General features: G+C 47.3%; 1 long non-coding RNA gene across 1 annotated transcript; it reads left to right on the plus strand.

Moving 5' to 3' along the window:
* Positions 1-204: 204 nt before the first annotated feature.
* Positions 205-1,492, plus strand: LOC106725057. Its single transcript, XR_001360928.1, has 2 exons — positions 205-341; positions 1,207-1,492. It is a non-coding gene; the product is annotated as an uncharacterized LOC106725057 (long non-coding RNA).
* The last annotated feature ends 4,380 nt before the right edge of the window (positions 1,493-5,872 follow it).

Raw genomic sequence — 5,872 nt, forward strand, 5'->3', positions numbered from 1 at the left:
AGCCTTAGGAGTACCCTAATTAAGTTAATAACAATGTACCTACCTATATAGTTTAAGTTTAAAAAATTTGGCTCTCAAAAGAAATTTCAATCGTTGTACTGTGGATATTTGGCTCTGTTGACTAATGAGTTTGCCGACCACTGACCCAGATCAACAGAGGTGTAGAAGGTGAGGGGAATGTAAAATACGTAAGGAGAGCCCACCCTAGTGCCCCCACCCAGGAGGTTTGCTGTGGCACCCTAAGGGTCTGGATATGGGCCAGGAAGGAAGGAAGGGAAAGAGCCATGCCTGTGTGCTTCAGTCTTTGGCCTCCTCACAGTTGTTTAGGAAGAGCAAGCTTTGTAAGTAGAGTGACTCGCACGTGTTTGTTCTATCCCCGCTCCCCAAAATCTTGTCTTGGTCCAGTAAGCATCCCAGCCTTCCCTCTTTCCTGAGCTTGTCGTGGCAATTTAGCCCAGCGATCGGGATGGAATTTGTTGTGAAATCGGAGCTTTGAACACATCCTCTGGTTTAAAAGACGGGCTTTAAAGCTCAGGACTGTGCGTTGATGGCCAGTTAATAGACGAGTGGTGGCGGCAAGGTTCAGTGGGCTTGTCGTAAAGAACGCCTGTGCCTTTACTGAGAGGAGAAACATCAAGGGGAATGACACTTGCAGAGCTCTGGGGCAGCAAGAATTATACATCCTCAATTAGGATTCCATTTCCTCCTGCCACTTGCTTTTAGGCAATTGAGTGTGGGTATGACAAGATACCAAACCCCTTAATGTTTCCTTTTTGGGAAATGAGGCACCTTTAAAAAAAAAAAAGGACAAATTTCGCCACCTGAGCCCAGAAACAGTTTGTCTCTCCAGTTTTCTGGCCTACACTCTAGTTAGCTCTGATCCAAGGAGGCACAGCCTTGCTTTAAGCCATGTCCTGTTGTGGGCAAGAAAACTGCCGCTGAGCTGTCATAGCCTGGGGGCAGGCTGGTCGCACCCCCACGGTGTCCCGCTGGGGAGATTTCTAAGCAGCTGACTTGACTTTGGTCATTAGAAAGCCTCTGAGGCCTTTTAAAATTTTGGTGGGGACCCATGGGGGAGAAACATAAAATGCCACTTTATAACTTCAATAATAGCCTGTACTTTATATTTATTGTGTGAATTTTTAGTCCTATATTTTAATAATTTATAAATGGATCTCTTATTCCAAGGATTCTTTGAACTTGCAGGAGAACATCTGGGAGTCCAACCCCCTGTCCCCATCCTGACCCCTGCATTCGGGACTGTTGGATCCACTCTGGGACGGATCACTCCTAGGCCCAACTGCTGGCCTCCTGACTCTAACGCCTTCACTGGAACTGGGACATTCGTTCCAGCCCTAGCTGTGAACATGACCAGAGACATTATTTATAACTCAGCCATTTAAGATATACCTGTACTCAAAAAAGTCTTGTATATTTTTTAAAAGTTTTATTTTTCAGGTGAACAAAAATACATTCTAAGAACTCTACGTAAGCCTGTGTAAGTTGTTTCTGTTTTCGAATTTCTTGGGGGAAGGAGTAGAAGTTGGAAGAGGAAATGGTCTGAGATGTGGTGGATGGCTGATGGTAAATAGCTGTCGGAGGAAAAAACAATTGCCCTAATGTTCTCTGTGCCCTATGGCTTGACTGAATTGATTAGTCAAGGGTGGCAAGATCCATCTTAGTCAGGAAGCAATGACGGGGTTGGCAGAACAGTGATATCCAGCTTTAAAAGACTGAAGAAAAAAAAAGTTCTGCTTTTATAGGACTCTGAACAGATGCCTAGCTGAAGAAGCTAAGGGATCAGCCACCATGCATATTAAGAATTATTGCAAATATTGAGCTGGCTGAGAGCTGAGGTGAGGATAAGCCGCCTGATAGCATCACTCTTCTCAGCTTTAAACAAACCATTGGCCCCTAGATAGTGCAGGAAATGCTAACACTGGGAAAGACACACTGAGGAGGCTGCAGTGGTTGGTCAGAGCTTTGTCTAAATGGAGGAGGCGAGAGAGCCAGATGCTGAGAGAACTTTAGATTGCTTCAAAGGTGAGGCTTTTCCTCCCCCCAAAGCAAACAATAAAAGACATGTGGGTGAGAAGCACAAAACTAAGGGATTAGTTATGCCGCAAAATACATGGCAAGCAATTGAGCTCAGCTCATTATTAGACGGCGCTGCCCAGTACACAACCAAAAGCCAGTGTTGGTGGGGCCCCCTGGGGCCTGCACTTCTACAGAGCTGTTGGGGGGTGGCTGCTGCTCTTTTACATCACCTTGTAGTCTGCAGGGGAGCGTGGAAAAAGTCCGCCCTGCTTTTATTTCCCTCTTCAGCCTACACAATGGCTTTCTGTGCGAGGGCTTGGTAAGGCAGAGCCGAAGGGGAGGGAGAGGGTTTTGTGGTTCTAGTCAGGCTCCCCTTCCCGTGGATGGTGACATATGGCTTTTGCTGCTGCTCCCGGCTTCACACGGTGGGCCATGCAGCAGTGTGTGTGTGGCAGGGGCCTGCTGGCTGATGAGAAGGGCGCTGTTCCACCAGAACAGGGCCCGTTGGTGGGGGGTAGTGGTCTGAAGAGGTTTATTTTCAAGAGTGAGAAATTACCTGCAACATTGTCCAACAGCTTTTGAGCCAGAGAGATTTGTGCAAAGGCAGTTACTTTTCCTTCAACGGCTTTGTACCTGCACCACTAGGATAATTTCTCGATGTTTGCTTATATTAGAAGTTACGGCCGTGCGCTTATTCTGACAGCCCGAGTTGGAAGGAAGAGACAGATAATCCTCTTTTGAAAGTGAGGTTTGGGAGGGTGAAGGGCCAGGAGTTTGTGTGGGTATCATTTCTCTCCCCGATGGATGCTGAGGTACAAAACGTGCTTCTCTGAAATTTTAAGCATAAGAAATGTTTTTCTTCCTAAGCTCTCGATTTCTGCACAGTATGAGACCATTTTCTGTCTACCTTGTTTTTCAGTTTTCACTAGGGAATTCTAAGATGCTGTGTTCTTTAGTTGAGTATTTATATCCTGTTTTGAAATGCTGAGTGGAGAGCATCTACTTGTTTCTACATGTTTCTTCAAGGGGAACTGAAAGGTCAGCTCCTAGGCTTTAGGGCTACCACAGCTATTTAAAAGGGGTAATAATTGTCCTCCCCTTCCTGTTTGCAGAGAATGGAGGTATTTCTGGAATTGGAATTGCATTAACAAAAGGGTTACAGCTGTAGGGGCTTTTGTGTGTGTGTGTGTGTGTGTGTGTGTGTGTGTGTGTGTGTGTGTGTTTTGGTCTCTCTGGGCTGAGAGAGGGACTTTGCTCATTTCTCAGGACCAGCACGAAGCTCAGCACCTGGCACAGTAGTAGGTGCTCCCCTGGTTAATCACTGTGTTGGATAGCCTTGTTCCTTGTGTCACTGTGGTGTCGCTGTCATAATTCATTGTGGACCCACATCCACAGCCCATAATCTGCTTCAAGGGAGTGGACTGATTGCCGAAGAGAACCCCTGCCAATCACAGCGGCACTGGCCTTGCTAGCCGCTGTTTTCTTCATTTGCAAGTTGGGGGACTTGGGCTGGGCCTGCGTGTTCTCTCCAGGCTCCAGAAGTCCTGGAAGCTGTATTCCACGAGGTCCGTAATGGAGGCAACACAGAATGTGTGACCCGTTCATTGTCTCCTCCGTTCTGACCCTTTATGCCTGGTGCTGAGCTATAAAAATACCTGCCCCATCAACAGTTTTTTGGTCACATCTGTTTTACTTGCTGACATAGCCTGTGGGTTTCTGCTGCCAGAAAACCTATGTTACGCTCTTTGTTCCCTCCAGTATCTAATTTTAAGAATACAAAAACAAAACCTTTTTTTTTCCACACAGCCAGACTCTACCAGGCTTTCCATCCTAAGTACAGAAACCGCTATGCTCCCAGGATGCACGGAGCCACCTGGTCAGTAAGGAGCACAGTTCCCGTGTGCTACTCTGAACCTTCATTAAGCTACTGTTAAGGGGCCAGAAAATTACCGCACAGTTCTCACCCCAAGACATGTACAGCCGTGCCAACAAGAATCTACCCTTGTTATTGCCCTGTTTTCTTAACTTCAGTAATCTGTTTTTGCTAATAGCTTATCAGTTAAACAGCAACAAGATTCTAACTTAATTTAGATTGTTTTCCATAAACCACTACCATTAATTCAAGAACTGTTTATTTAGTGCCTACAGTATGACAAGTAAGCCTCAAAAGTCCCATAACCAACTTGTCCAAAAAAGCAATTATGTTGATTACCAAGGATTTATTTTTAAATATACCTCTCTCTGCTGCCTCCGTAGTATCCTGAGTCATGAGTTGAGTCTCCCCCCACTGTGTTCTGGAGGCCACTTACCCCTCAGCTCCCTGCTGGTCAGTCTGGGCAATGTGTGTCACACAGCCAGTCCCTGATCCACTGACAGCTCACAGTATCGTGAGGACCTGGGTGGGAGGCGCGTGCTCTTAGGAGGGACTCCTGAATTGGAAACTTGAGGACTCAATAATGGCATTGGTTATGGCCCTTGAGAGCAAATGAAGGCGATAGATGCGACAGGGCTTGGAGATCTTGGGAATAAAAGTACAGTGTACACACATGAGGTCATATATTTTCAAGGGAATGTCTGTCCCTTTGGGGAAAATGGATGCATGGGAAGAAATGTGAAGGGACAGGTAGCAAACACCACACCCGTGCCCAGACCATCAGCATGAGCATCCCTGGGAAATGCCATGTCTTGGGCCCCATCTCAGACCAACTGAATGAGAAATCCAGGAATGGAGCCCAGCATTGTGTTTTAACTAGCCTTCCAAGTGATTCTGATGCATACTAAAATTGAGAACCACTGGTCCAGCCTTTCCCTCTGAACCTGTAACAGGTGAGGGTATTCCTGTTATTTATTTTGATTTCAGAGAGAGAAAGGGAGAGAGAGAGAGAAACATCAATGTGAGAAAAACATCAACCAGCTGCCTCCTGCACATGCCCTGACTGGGACTCGAACCCACCACCTCTTGGTGTACGGGATGATGCCCAACCAACGGAGCCACACCGGCCAGGGCTGAGGGTATTTCTGTTTTGACAGATGATTATCAAGGGGGCTTTTGATCTTCTTGGTTGAAGCCAGCTGCCCTGCTAGGGGGAAGGGAAATGCTATGTCCCCAGAGTTTGTGCGAAAACAGGAAAAGCCTACAGTGTTGAATATTTGTGACAGTTACAGTGGAACTTGCCCTGGAGAGCAGTCCTCTCTCCCCTTCCTTCAAAGGTACGGATGTGTTTGCCTCACCTCCTCCCTGAGCCTGCTGCTCCTCGAGCCAGTCCTTAAAAGGAGCAGTGGGTGCCACATTGGTTCCTTCTGGTGCCAGGTCTGCGCAATTTCACTTCCCTGGCGTCAAGTGGATGCTTAATGAGAGGCTGTGACGCGGGCCAGCAGCCTTGTTGAGAAAAAGCAGCCTCAGTCTGGGCCTTATGCTGGCTCCTCTCATTGCCTTTCCCAGCCTTGAGTTCTCCCCCTCGGTGAGGTTGTGGTTACCCAGTGTCAGCCCTTCCTCATAAGCCCCGATAACCCTTGCTCAGCAAGCCGCTTGCCGGGGTCTGTGGATGCTGATAAATGACTCAAGAGGCAGAAGTGAAGTGGTTGGTGTCTTTACTTTCCCCTATGCCCTTGATCCCCTCTGATTAGTCCCCAAAATAAGAAGGTATGGTGGGTTTTTACAGTTTCCTTTGTTCTTCTGGGGAGCTAGTACCATCTTTACCTGTTATTCCAGTCCCTGAGGCCAGGGTTGGGATTGGAGTTGACTGGTGGTCAAACCTTCCCAACTTGTGCCTTGTTGGGTAGCTGGGGAGCCCTGCTTCCAGGGATCCCCAATTACCTATCCCTTGACCATAAG

Source organism: Myotis brandtii, unplaced genomic scaffold, assembly GCF_000412655.1.
Source record: "Myotis brandtii unplaced genomic scaffold, ASM41265v1 scaffold133, whole genome shotgun sequence".
NCBI classification, from domain to species: Eukaryota; Metazoa; Chordata; class Mammalia; order Chiroptera; family Vespertilionidae; genus Myotis; species Myotis brandtii.